Source organism: Bombus fervidus, chromosome 3 (assembly GCF_041682495.2).
Source record: "Bombus fervidus isolate BK054 chromosome 3, iyBomFerv1, whole genome shotgun sequence".
In the NCBI taxonomy this organism is placed as follows: domain Eukaryota; kingdom Metazoa; phylum Arthropoda; class Insecta; order Hymenoptera; family Apidae; genus Bombus; species Bombus fervidus.
Window position 1 is genome coordinate 3,911,665 of NC_091519.1, and position 14,637 is coordinate 3,926,301.

The following is a 14,637-nucleotide window of genomic DNA, read 5'->3' on the forward strand; positions in this document are numbered from 1 at the left end:
CTAATGCCCCGCGCGAGTCGAGCTGCGAATCGCCGCGATTACGCGTGAGAAGCAGATTTCGTGCCGAGGATCGGTAAATGGAAACGGTTCATTCAAACAGTCGAGCGGAGGCAGAGTGTGTCTCGTAATAGTTGAAACGCCTTGGTGCACGTTGAATGGGAGAATTCTGGCCAGGCAGACGATGCCGATAATTGCGAGAGAAACAGGTTTTTATATCAGACGACATTTAAGAGAACGTAACTAATTGAGTCGCGTGAATAGGACGAACGCGTTTTATGTAAATGGAAACAATTTTTTTATAATCTTGAAGCGTCTACATGGTGCACAGTAATACGTGCTTGGTGTGCGAGTGTATCTTTCTTTTGATCGTTACTGCTTATCCACGATCAGCACGCGCGATACGGAAATACTGTACGTGCATTTATGTATTCAACGATTCTCGTGGTCGCATTGTTGAAGGATACTTACATCACTTCTGTTCACGAAAGTATTCTAAAGACTCGAGTTGTTGGAAAAATCGTGGCGTTTGCGAAACAGAAAAAGAGAAAAAGAAGTTAATGCTTTTTTATAGCCAACGTAAATATCGGTAAATATTTTTAACAACTGGTAATAACAACATTTCATCCATTGTCCAAAGAAGTTCAGCCTGGAAAGAACTATATTGAGTCATAATACAAATATTATTTATCTATTTTTGTCTTGTATTATATTAAGAATAATTTTTTAATGAAACTTTGAAAAATTTTTATTTACATGGTACTTCAGTGTTATTTTTCATATCAGGTAGAACACATTATACAGTGTATAATCAAATGATAAGAGATAATGATAGATTCTTTTCTCGCCTTTTGTTTACATATTCTTACTTGATATATTGTTTTATTGAACCTTTATTTCATTTGTAACCGTGTACAAATTGTTTGCAAGAAGTACTGATCGTAATTCATATTATTTTTACTACAACAATGCTTTGATATGCTTTCGCGCGTACAGCACGGTGCATTATAGATTTCCAATAGTGCGTAGTTTATCAGCCTGTAACGTAACCTGTTTTCATCGTCCTATACATTGTATAACATGCATATTACTTTTACAATTATACAGTATAGGGTTACAATTGTAGGGAATAACCTAGATTGTTATTAAACATTGTCATAATTTCACTCTAAACACCAAGTGTTTGAGTAATATACAATTAAATCAAGCCTTATAAATATAATCTCTAAATTAAAATTAAAATTTTTTATTTGATTATCTCAAAACTACACCGACAAGTTAATATTTTTTTATTTCAGCAGAGCAATTAAATATTATACGAGCATTTTGTTCGTAAAATGCGATACGAGCATTCGAATAGGTTAAACAGCCTATTTTTGAGTTGACCGCCGAAGTTGATTATCAGACATTTTCATATCCTCTACTCGATTACCATTTTCACTCAATGCTTCCATGTAATAATCGACTAATAACACTTTCTCTTTGCCGATAACGTGATGCATTCTGTTCTACGTACGAGACAATGTAGCACGATTACGTAGCATAATTCAGATGTTCCCTTTCATAACCATTCCATGTCCCTCCAGAATCTCCCATATCTTTACTTCGTACATCAATAAACCTAGTTGGGTTGTTGGCGAAATTGTCGGTGAACTATGCTTCTGGAAAATCTTGCTCCATAGCGGAATGGCCAGGAGAATGTTAATCCTTCGAAAAAGTCGTTTCCAAGGGTTAGGAAGCTATTAACAGACAATATTCTGGTTACAGAAAATTAATTACCGTGGTAGAACTTGAGGTTCCTGATATTCCAATAGGGGAATTAGTGGGATGTTGGAAGCGCACGTGCTTCTGAGATATAGTAATTCGTGGCTTCTAAAGCCTCAGTCATAGAGATAATGCACCTTTGTTAGGGATTTTATCCGGCCAGATCATAAAACTGAGTTTTCAAACAACCTGACATTAATAAAGGCTTTTAATAAAGGCCGATGGCTGGTACTTTGTGAAGAATATGCTTGTACGGTTGCATTTTAATTCACGTCTGGATTATGCCGAAGTTCTTCAACCGCGATTAAGCTTTATAGGAAAGTTTGATATCGCGTGCAAGATGCGTCGCTCGAACCGTGTGTTCCTGCTGACGACTTTTTATTAATGTATACGTGGACATCTTTCGCCGAGAAACGTGCCGAACATTCAGATTGGTGGTTTATGCTGAAACGATTCGCGTACGTGTTGTTTGTATGGTTTTGCGTAAACGGGAACTGAAAACGTTTACGTTCGATTACAACTCGACAGGAATGAACGGTGTCGTGTGAGTTAAACCAAATTGCAGGTACATACGCATGTGTGTACACGATACGCTACACCTAAATTTGCAACGTATTACTTACGTACTAGCCCAGAAGATTGCTCGCTGTTAAAACGATGAATCGACGTAATATCGATATGCTATCGGAGAAATTTGTACTCGCAGAGTACGTGTGATTAAAGGAATTTTTCTCTTTTTTCTGAATGGTTTTGCTAGTTCGCATTCTCCTATATAGAGGTTGCGCAAGTTGCAATGAAAATGGCTCATGTTTACCCTTTGGGAATCTTTGCAGGAAACATACGACGATTGAATCTATAACGTTGTTTCTGCATTATGAGAGATTGAATTTCTTGTTACGATGAAATGCAAAAGATTAGGAAGTTAAATTAAAGAAAAATAAATATTTTTGATTAAATAAACAAGTTTTTTGAATAAATTGGCGATTCGTGGGTAGTCGTTCTTCGAATTGGCATTTTAGCCGTGATTGCGATGCGTTTATCGTTATCGCACTGTTGCAATACGTCCGTCCCACGATTCGCCGATTTCGACTGAGAAAGAGAGAGGCGTGACGGCGATAACGCGTCAAGTTTACGCCACGTTAATTTATTGATAACCAGCCGTGCTGAATCAGTACGATGGATAAAGTCGTCGCTGTGCTCGTTCAAGGTGCACTTACAGATGTCGATAAGCGGTCAGGTTGGTCGTAGACACGCTATCGTGGGTGGACACCTTAACATAGATCGAGTTATATACGTGGAAACGGTTCTGCTGCACGGATCAACGGATCTGCGGACTCTTTCTCTCTTTCTCACGCTATCTTTCACTTTGATATAATTTGCCGTGAGACGAAATTGAGGTTTAGAAATAAGCGATTATGAGGACTCCTGAGTGGAGGTAGAACTCTCTTGCAAAGGGTTAATTTCGTACCAGTTAAAGAGTCGTTGACCTGGCGTGGTTTTGCACAGAACAAGAGTATCTTTCTGCGGTTTAGGGGAAGTTCCTATGTACTCTTTGGGAAGTATGATATGTGTTTCATCTTCTTACTTTTTTCTTCGTAAAAGTATTATGGATTTATTGGGTTTGTTCGGTTCTATGATTTTACTTTATCGGTTTATATTTTACGATCTTGTACTTACCTGTGTCGGAAACGCAATCGACGATATGTCGTTGGTTTGTCGAGGTAAATTAAAATAACATACGAACTGTTATTTCGTAGATTTAAAAAAAGTTAGTACTTCAACTGGAACGTGCAATGAGATTGTATACTCTCATGTCCATGCTGCCAAATATTTAAATTTCTACTCGAGACTTAAGATAAACAATATTCAGCGATTATGAGTCGGCAATTGCAAATTCACCGCATCCACCGTATCGATGACGCAATAATCGCAATAGTCGGTGCCATGAAACGACTGGAGAGCGAGTGGCCGATATTACGAGCCGTTCCATGGTCCCTCTCCGTTCTTTTTTTTTTTTTCATTACGCTCGGTTCGTGGCAGGCCTCTCCCGTCGACGATGTTTTTCATCGGCCAACGACCGGCCACGAATCTCTCGGCGGAAACGAGGCCTCGAAGCGTTCCGCCGCGGAACCGAGCGGGGATCGGCTCGCGAGAAGATTAAATTTGTCGTGCACTTACATGTTCCAGTGTGTTGACGCGTTGCTGGTTAGTTGACGGTTGACGGTTGACGGTTGCTGGTTTCTGTCGTTATACGAGAGAAGGACTGCGGACTAGTCTGATCGGCGTATCTGCGAGGTCGACGTCTCCGCACTCACCATGACGAATGTTACCCGATAGCTCGCACCACTGTCCGCCGGGATCCTTCCCCGTTTCGTTCCTGCCTTTCGGCTTTTTCATCCCATCATGCTGCTCGCCACTCGTCACTCCCTTTCTCGCGTCTTTGACGTTACTCCGCACGTATGCTCGCTTTTCTTTTCCCGGCGCTCGCACTTTTTCATCCACCGTTTCGCTTTTGGCTTCTTTGCCTCTCCTGTAAGTGATTCTGTTCACGGTTCACTGGAAAAGAATCAGTGGTTGGGTCGATGGTTGAGTGCAGTTTTGGTTTTATAAATATCGGACAAGGGTTGGGTAGGATCGGTCGAGAGGCCATGCACACTTGCGAAAAGTTAGGCATCATTAGGTGCTTAATCTACTAAAGACCAAGCAATGGTTTACGACAACGTTACAGATACCTTAATTTCTTTAAATTTTTCAAAACCATAGAATCTATTGTATATAAAAAAATAACGATGAAAAAAAAAATGGAATTTCCGTTCGTGACTACAACGTTAAGAAACACAGAGATCAGTAACATACATATATTGATGAAAGAGTTGTCAATACCCTACTGTTTAAGAATATCGTAGTACAATACTTATGAAGACATTTATCAATCCTTTTTGATAGAGCTGGTGTTCTGTCTGGACAGCATGCCCGCAATACGTTGATGCCTACGGCTTACCTGACAACACTGAAAAGGGGACACAGTATTTACTCAACAAAGTTAAATATACTCATAGGTCGTTTGCACTTTTGCGTTATTTTGTAAGAAAACAGGTCGTGCGTATACGAATAACTGTTTATTAGCTCTGCTTACTTGAACTGAATTGAATTTTGCATTAAAACCTCCGTTGACAATAACGTTAACACTATCATTTTTCTTTTATTACGGTAAAAGATGTTTGAATATTAATGGTTATTTTAATTCTACTACCGTCTTCCAATTTTCATTTCAGTTTTTCAATAATTTAATTTTCGTTTTTAATAAACGAAAACGATACCTACGTATTAACGTTTATTCCTCCATGTTTTTGTTACATTTGAAAAACCTTTCAACGATAAAAAATTACGCTTTGGTCGAGCAGGATTAGATCAGTGAATTTTATGTTATCGCTTCTCGAGACTAAAGTAAATTTTCTGTTATTAAAATACCGAAAACGGAAACAACTATCTGTACCTGTTACGCTGTGGTGAGAGTTTTCTGTCGGTATATTGCTTTGCCCGCGATATTATGTCAATACCAATATGAGTGAGTGCTTTTATGCGATCGTTATTGTATTGATTATCTGACGTCAAAACATGTAGGCATGTATGTTTATACACAGGCCTTACTCAAGTCCTTTTAGAAATATCATGTATTATAACATACCATGACCTATATGCGGCATTTATTAAATGAATTTAACGTACGATAAATTTAGATATTGCCGCTAGTTTGAAAGTAAATTCAATTCAAAATATTTTGTAAAAGAAGGAAACGTATGAGTTTAGTTTGACTCTTGTATCTCGTTTAAATAAATCATTTTGATAAAAATTAAACTACGAATAGTTAAACTCCTGTCATATACAGATATATAGGACAGAACAACGGAAGTGTGCTATACCGCAATACGATGTATTACCGCAAATTATAATCAGTGCATGCTTTTTACGTGATATTTTAGAAACCTTAAATATTTCATTTTCACAGCACTTTGTACACTTTCAACAGAAAACTATCCCATCGCTCAAAACCATCGAGTACGCGTTAAAGACCATTGATAAGGAAAAAGAGAAAACGTGATTTATTTTCCCGTATAACGTTACTCGGAGCACATAACGACCAACTGTAGAGATCCAAAACCGCATTAGCTCGGTGAACGAGATAGACACGTTTTTCCGTGTGTATCGAGGTGATAGCAAGGTTAACCAAACGATAACCGGTTGGTGACATTTGATCCTCTCGATTAACCGCGTCGATTTGGATAGGATTCAGGTAGTCACCTCCGCATTGGATTTTCTAGAAACGTGGGTTTTGCGTGCACGTTTGGTATACGTTATCCGAGGCAAACCGGAAACGTTCTCGCACGAGTCAGGCTCGCTTAACCAGGGGATTGGTGAAGATAGACGAAGTACAATCGTGTAGGGTCATGTTGGGGCTTCGAGCACTCGAATGCCTGTCTTGCCCTGGTCAATTTTTTGGATACAGATTATTGTAAGGGCGGAATTCAATGTTTTGATAATGTTCTTGTAAAAGTTATAGAAATTCGCTGTTTCTTAATGCGTAAAATGTATGTTAACTCAAATAATGAATTAGACTCCATAGAATAGATTGAGAGTTTGAGGTAGCGTGACATTTACGGAAGAAATTGAGTGTCTTCCAATATATTCGTGATCGTGTGGGATTTTTCAGTGTTTAAAAGGAAAGTACACACAGCAGCTTTCAGTGAAAACAAGAATTGAAGTCAATTTATCGATAGCCATTAGTCACTCCTTTGTAATAATCCAGAAGCGGGCTTCATGAAAATTGAAATATGAGCGTAGAAGAAAAACTTGTTTTCGTTGGCGTAGATTCGATCGATAAGGGTGTTAGCAGAGTAGGCGAAATGTAAGGCACACGAAATAGGCTGATTCGATTCTGTCGAGCAGTAAAGCACGGTTTGGGTTGGCACATACAGTGACTCACGATCAGACGGGAAACCGTTTCACGCTTATTCGACCACCCGGTTCTCGATCCAATTTACCAACCAGTTTTACCAATATTGTAGCCGACAAACGGCACACCTCTAACGGTAAAGAAACACTTGCCTCCTTCGATACTATAGCCGTGATGTCTTTTTTATACGTGTTTCGAAGTCTAAGGGAGGTTTAAAGGAATACCATTTAAAGAAACTTTGATTATTTGAATATCACATAACGTTAACCAATAAAATAAAAATTAGCTTGCGTGAAATATTGTGTAATTTCTAAAGGATCTTTTCACGAATTACCACATCCTAAGTCTTTTTTATCGGCGGAAACGTGGTGTTTCTACATGAACAACGAAGAGTGCTGCAGGAATTATGTTCTTTTATTTCTGCGTTACTCAAGTTTCTTATTCGACTCGTCATACCGTTCCTCTGTATATGTTGCTATTTATAAAACGGAGGCATAAACGCACGTGTAACATAATCGAATGATTTCTGTGTATGTCCATTGTGGGCGTGAGCAAGTACAGCGAACACAGACGAACAATTACTAGCCAGTGGGAGCCCTGAATACGCGTATGACGTCATTCGCTCCCCTTTTATTGCAAGAGGGGTAGCTAGTCCCGTTATCGAGAGAACGAACGCATTACACCCCAATACCCGTTTCTACCAATTTAACGTATGCCGAGGGTGGACGAAAATATCTTTAGTCCTATTTCCTGCCCGTGAAAGTTGGACATTGATCGACTGAAAAATTGTATCGTTCTTGAGTTATCGGTGAAACGGTTGTAGTTGATGTTAGCTTTAAAATTATAAATAAAGAAGTGTGCTATTAAAAATAGTAATTGAATTTCTTTTATTAGGATAATATTTAGTAACAAAATTAGTTCATTCTCTTGTTTATTTCTGTAGATGATGTATACTCTTTATTCTTACAAAATGTTATACATTTATTATAATTTATACATTTTGTGTAATTAATTACGTATGATAGTGACTTCAATTTTTGCAGTTTTTCAAAAACTATCTAGTAATAAATTTTTTATTAGGAAACTCTCCTATCTTTTAGTTCATAAACTCTAATTCATTAGCTGCTTACTTTGAAGAGCATTACTCGAAAACTCCACGCGAAAGTAATTAAACATCAATGGTATATGTACGACATTCTTAAAAGGCCATTTCACGACGGATTATAATTAAAGAGCTGCTGCAGCAGGAAAAAACTTCAACGAGTGACCTACACTCACGTATACAGTAATTATTGCTTAAGGACGAATTAGTAGTTAATAGTAGCAAAGTTCACCTGACATTAATGTGATGTTATCCTGTATAACACCATGTGACATGGGAGTCAGGTATCCATGTGTCTTTACTCTTTTCAATTTTATTTTATTTACTTATCATTGAATTATCCTATTTTTAAATATATTGGAGCTCATTTTTCGTTACAGCCAAACTATATAAGCAACTTAGGTTTACTAAGATACAAACATCTGTTTCACGTACTTATTAATTAAATAAAAAAAAAAAGGAATTTTAAAAAAGTTAATGTAATTTCGTGTTCGTCGAGAAGTCACGTGCTGTTTGAGCGTTCAATTCAATTAAGTTTTCGTTTGGTAATGGAGTAAATACCGCTAATGAGAACCTGGTGTTCTCAAGGGCAGCCATGCACTTCAAACATCTTCTTGGTGCACTAACCCGAGTACAGATGTTTCTGCGAGGTGACTTTCACTTAGTGTAAGCATAGGAGTCCAAGATAATGAACTTGCAACACGAAGAGTGAAAGATCATCGGTATAACGGAATTGTTTGTTAGCGTGGTCCTCATAGTTTTTCAAAATTCAAATATTTGACTTTCAGTCCAAGATCTGTGCAGAAAATAGCTCTCCAAATTATTTGCTGCTAAAAAATGTTCTCTGGCAACAGGAAACATCTAAGTAGGTAGAGAAGGGAAAAGTTAATTCAGAAAATATAAAAACCAAAGATAAAGTATAATAAAAATGAACTATAACTAAATGCCGTTGCATTTCTTTTCATTTTTAATTTCGAGGAAGGAAAAATTGTGATGAATTGTAGTTTTTGTTTTTACAGGAAAATCAAAAATTTGTTACGGATGATTAAAAAGTAAGTTTTGCTTTATATAAGAAGAAACAGGAAGTTCTGACGATCCTTTCATCTTCGCGGGAATATACATACAAGTGAAATGTGTGAATACTTCATTGAACGATCTGCACGTCGCTCTTCTGACGCATAATGATCAGTATAATTTATTCAACCTGTCGTTGGTAACCTCAACGACTCATATCCTTCCTTTATTGGTGACCCGAATATAACGAGAAACTACCTTCATGTAGTTCATCGACATGCACAATAATACGATGGCGCTAATATTATCTATACTATATTACTATATAACATGGGAATGGTTGCTTTTTATTTGATAGGTTTTCTTTTGTTGCATAAAGTTTATTTTTATGTAAAGTGGACAAATACCTTGTTTACAAGTTTTAAACATAAGTATTCTTAAATATGTGATTATCCATTGTTAGTACATTTATTAGATCATAAACTTAATAAATTTAATGATACGATTCTGTTTAATTTCTATTTTCCAACTAAACATAGCAAGCGTACAATATATACACAGTGCGGCAGTTTTGACCAAGGTGGATTACTTTACTGGATAATTTGGTGTAACCTACTTTCCCTTATATAACATTTCTTGGATGCTATTGATGAATAGAATTTTGAAATTGGTTCGTGTACAGTTGGCATTACGGATCTTTTCAATTGATATAGTTTTCATGCTCGAAGAAAAGCAAATAGCTTTCTTTCTTAAGAACGTAGTCATTATTTACTCGTAATTGTTAGTATACAAATATAAAATAATTTCACTTCTTAATAATGCATAGTATTTTTTCATATAATTTACAATATATCTTGCATTACTATTACGACTATTATATTTTGCATTACGAAGTATTGTAAACAGCACCTATTAATATTCTGCAGATCCATGTCTTCCATGGTAAGAAGAAACCTTTCGTTGCCTGTTCGCGTGACCAGTTACCACCGGAGAACATTATTTCGAACAAGCGCAAATAGCATTGGCACGTAGAGCTGTCAGTGCTAGGAATTGGGAACAGGCCTGGCGCACGTCATAATAAAGCTTTTTTCACACTTCTTATATCTTGCGAAAAAGTCACTGCTTGTAATATTGATCGGAACATCGTAGAAATATCGACTGGAACTACTGCAATACAGGAAAAGTAGAAAAAAGAGGAAAACAAATAAAATATAGAACGTACTGTGTAAAATTACTTCACGAATTTATTCAAACATTAATAAAAATATCAAGCAAATGAGAAACACATTGTTTATAAACGTATTCTTTTTGAGCGTAAATCTGTTTAGAAGATCAACATCAAGTTGTTTGTTGCAGAATTATTCCAGTTATTTCGTTTCAAGCAAATGAAATATTTCAGATAGTATCACGAATAGGTATATAATTTCTGAAGTCAGTAGTACGGTATACACCTCGTAAATATGTCTGACGAAATGTTAGTAGATAGTAGTCACGCGTCGAGGGACTTCTGTAAACGTCAGAAATGTGTTATCTTACCCTGATCACGGTAGAGCAACGCTATCGACAAACAAGGTGGATCGTTGGCACGTTAACGCCAAGAAAAGCGGATCTGCTTTTCGTCGACTATCGCCTTTCGTATATACACGGTCACCACTGCAACGTGAAATATTTAACGAACAGGAAATTTAGGTCGTGCAACTGCATCAACTTGCGAACGCGCTACTTGACCATTGCTACTCTCCAGGATGCAATGTTCCGCTAGTTAATCCCATTGTCTTCGAATGTTTCTGATCATGAATTGAAATTTTTAGTGTAGTTTTACATCGAATATTCGAGCACGAATAGTCGATAAATCTTCCTGGGAAAATCGAACGATAACATAATGTAATCGATGCGTAACGAGGGACGAGAAGATGCGTCCGGTAAATCGGCGTCATAGGCAACAAAGAGTTTATGCTAATAAGTAACGTGCAGCGATTTTGCAATATCAGTCAGCCAATACGCGTGCCTCGAATCGAATTCACGAGGATATCGTTGGTACATATGCGCACACACGTTTGAAGTTCCTCGCTTCCCCGCTTCGACTGACATTCCTCAAGCTTCTGTCGTGTCACCTTCTTCCTCGAATAATTGAGTCGCGCTGCTATTTGTCGTATACCCAACCGTCGCCGAGCGAGCAAACACCTCGTGAAACACTCTCGCAAACGGATTCGAGTCGTCCCATCTCAATACGTCGCCCCGTTACTTATCTTCACTATAAAATTTTGCTTTCTTGATATGTTCGATATGTTCGATACGTGGACTAGCTTCGCGAATTTCGTAAGTGAGGAGAAGGTTAAGATATCGGGGAAATACGAGTTGGTTTGTGTATATATATAATTCGTTGCTTTTTTGAAGTTTCGAATTAGCAGCAAGATATGATACATTGAATAATATGATATTTGACCTAAAATATTCTTTGCTACAGCCAACAGGGAAGGTGAGTTATTTTAGATAACGATATTTATCGACTCATCGTGAATACCTAGTGTATCAGACACTGTTCAAGTACACCCATACTGATCGTCAATAATTGTAACGGTATATCCAGGACGGTAAATCCATTGCCGATCGATACGAGCGGATGTACAATGTGCATAGACGAATGCGAACTGCAGAAGCGAGAGTGCGCTCGCAAGAGCATTACATCGCCGTTGTGTCGAAAACGGGCGCATTTACAAAACGTATGTACTCTTTTGCACGCGTGTCTGTTCAAGCATATGGACAGCATGTGCAGGTTTGCTTTTCGTATGAGCACACGTGCAAGCCAGAATGGATCGGACCAAGCGTGGACACGATTATTCGACGAACGAGTCGTCGCCACTTGCTAATGCGCGTTAAGTAAATTAGAATGAAGTTCGCAGTTATTGCTTGCGGTTGCCTCGTCGATGTTGACGGGTTAATGGGATGTTGCTCGTTCGACGTTCTGTGAAATGTTACTCTGCTGTACGCAACGAGTTGGCTTTACGTCGCAATACTATTTACGCATGGTATTTTTAGAGTATAAAGTAGCATCGTGTGTATTTTAAGTTTTATTCGTGTATCTAAGACGATAAAGCAAGTAATCTCATTAACTTTTCGAATAGAACACGTGCAATCATTTCTCGTAATATTAATTCTTCTAACAGATCGATTTAATGATATTATTCGTATACTAAAGATCATAAAGACAAAATCAGCGATAAGTTTGGAATTTAGTTCCAGATTGAAGAGGTCTGTACTTATCATGACTGTTAATGTCAGAGATAAGTTACGTACACAATGATGCAAACGTAAAAGTGTGACTATGCAACTTGATGGAAAATTTTCGATATTCTCGTTCTCTTAAATCATTTAGAAACATAATCCTTCGATACTTTATTCGCCATATCAATGTCGGTTAACGTGTTTCATAAAGTAACCAGGGGAAAAAGATGAATTCTCTGTAACCAGTACTCTGACTAAATAGTGTAGTAGCTTAGACGAGCGTAAGAGTAACCTTTAAATTTTGCTCGATTTACGCAAGACGATCACGAGTACTGGCTCAAAGCTTCATTCAGTGGTCGTTGAATGAACAAATCTCCATACTATGACGAATAGAAAGATCCTCCTAACTTAACAATATTTTATTTACACGAGATTTTTACATACAGAATGGCCTGCTATTAATGATGCGATTTGAAAGGGAACAATATTTCATAAAATGGACAAGTCAAAAATGTGGAACAAAATTTCTGAAAATGTGACTTTATGTCTGCTAAAAATTGAGACTATAACTTAAATTTGTAAAGTATAAAGAAAACTTTAGATTACGTTATTTAAGTTATTTTCAACTCAATTGTGTTTTCCTACAGTTAACAAATTTCGTAAATTTACGTATAATAGATACTATCGCAAATACTATCGTCATGTACATATTATTGAAATCCCTTAATAAATTTCAAACAGGAAGAAGTAAAATAGCCAAGTAACATAATGTTAATTTCGCTTATCGTACGAACTACAGTAATTTACCACAAACTTTATGCAAATAATTCACTTTCTTCGACCACTGTGCTACCACGAAACGCACTATGTTTCAGTGTTTTGAAGCGGGAAATTCTATAGAATCAGCCATGACAGAGTCGTTAGGCAATTACCCGTGGAATCCTTAATGACGCGTTTCCCGCGGTGGTATACTCGTTATATGTGGATCGATGAGAACGTGATTCGTTTTCGACGGAAAACGTCGCCGTACGATGTATCGGTCGCTGCTGGTAACGGTGCTGGTGTCGTCCCGCTCTCGCCCAAGCTCGTGCTGAATCAGTAAATCACTGCTTGGCATCGAATGCGTAGGAGCGTGTATAAAGTGCAGATCTACAGGGCTGGAAGGTTGAACGTGGTTTAGGTGACTCATGTTATGCTCGTATAATCTAGTATAGTCTATTCCACTGGAATCGTTGTTCCATTGTGTTCCGGATTTTAGTGTAATGTTCGACGATCTGACTAGAAAGAACACGTTTATAGGATTAATAGGTTGATAATATACACAATGAAGATTATGATACTATGTTATTGCTTCATAGAACGATAAGGTCGATAAACAGAGCATGGTCAGAAGAAGTTTAAAAGTTGATTGGCCAGGACAGAAATTCTTACCGCGATACAAAACACAAAACGCGAAACAGGTAAATTGTTGGTTTTCAACGGTAGATTGAAACGATAAATGGTGGTAATACGGCGAATATTTCAACTCATACAAAGCTCATTACCGAGCGAAGGAAACCATGGTTACCATTGCAAGGAATTTATTTACTTTGCTGGTACAACAGCATTGGATGAGACTTTTCTTAGATGGAAATCGGGGAAACGTACGATCTAATATGTACGTTGCAAGCGAGCAGGCTCGCATGGGTGGGTGGATCGATGAACGTTAAAATCTCGAGATTAATCTGCGGACTAGTGAAAAACGGATAAGGCGGAGTAAGAACTGGTTTCTATGCGATGTAATTATAACGTATTCGCGATAGCGCATAGATATATTCTTTGTTTCAACCTGTTCATGCAAATGCAACATTTACTATCGCATAATATTTAATTAGCATTTTGTACGCTTTTTTATCGCGATTTAGATAATCTAGAAGAAAGGAAAAGTTCTTTTCATTAAACCTCTATTAATTTAAAACCTCACATCACGACGTTTACTCAGCTGTACGAGGTATCTGCGATATTTTCTATAGACAAAGAGTACACAAGTTTTTTTAATTTTAAATTTGCAGATAACAATTCTTTATAAACTTGCCCAAATTTAGCTTTCCCTTTTGATACGATGAGCTTATAAATAATTCGATGGATGTAATAAAGCTAAAGGAGTCATGTGTGAAATTTCTGTCTGTATCTTGTCTAACCTTTACCCAACACACGAAGTCAAATGAACGTAACAGAAACCTCGAGCAGAAGAAATCATTGCAAGCGACTTTCTATTTCTTCGCGGCAGATAATATACAATTGTACGGCGTAAATGTCGGCCCACATGTCGACACGACTTCTTTCGAAAGGTTTCATAAACCTTAGTAACGATACTTCTGTTGATCCGTTCGCACGAACGCTTACACTTTCCACGTCAAGTGGAAATATACACGATAATATACTACATGCAGGGTGCGTTAAAAAAATGTAATGCTTTACAAAATACTCATGTAGGTACCGTGACGTATTTATTTTATAATTAGATCTTCTCTCTCTATCACGAACTACAAAAAAAGGCGTGTATTTAACCGTCTTAGATTAAAACTTAGATGAACGTGGA

The 14,637-nt window shown here is 37.5% G+C and overlaps 1 protein-coding gene and 1 long non-coding RNA gene across 4 annotated transcripts in view; one reads left to right on the forward strand and one right to left on the reverse strand.

Moving 5' to 3' along the window:
• Positions 1-14,637, forward strand: part of Scar (wiskott-Aldrich syndrome protein family member 3 SCAR) — a 34,628-nt gene that overhangs the window by 10,238 nt on the left and 9,753 nt on the right. The gene's annotated exons all lie outside the window — the stretch shown is intronic.
• On the reverse strand, positions 1,118-11,028 carry LOC139986045 (uncharacterized). Its single transcript, XR_011799548.1, has 3 exons — positions 10,368-11,028; positions 3,940-4,317; positions 1,118-1,736 (listed from the first exon to the last, which is right to left on the reverse strand). It is a non-coding gene; the product is annotated as an uncharacterized lncRNA (long non-coding RNA).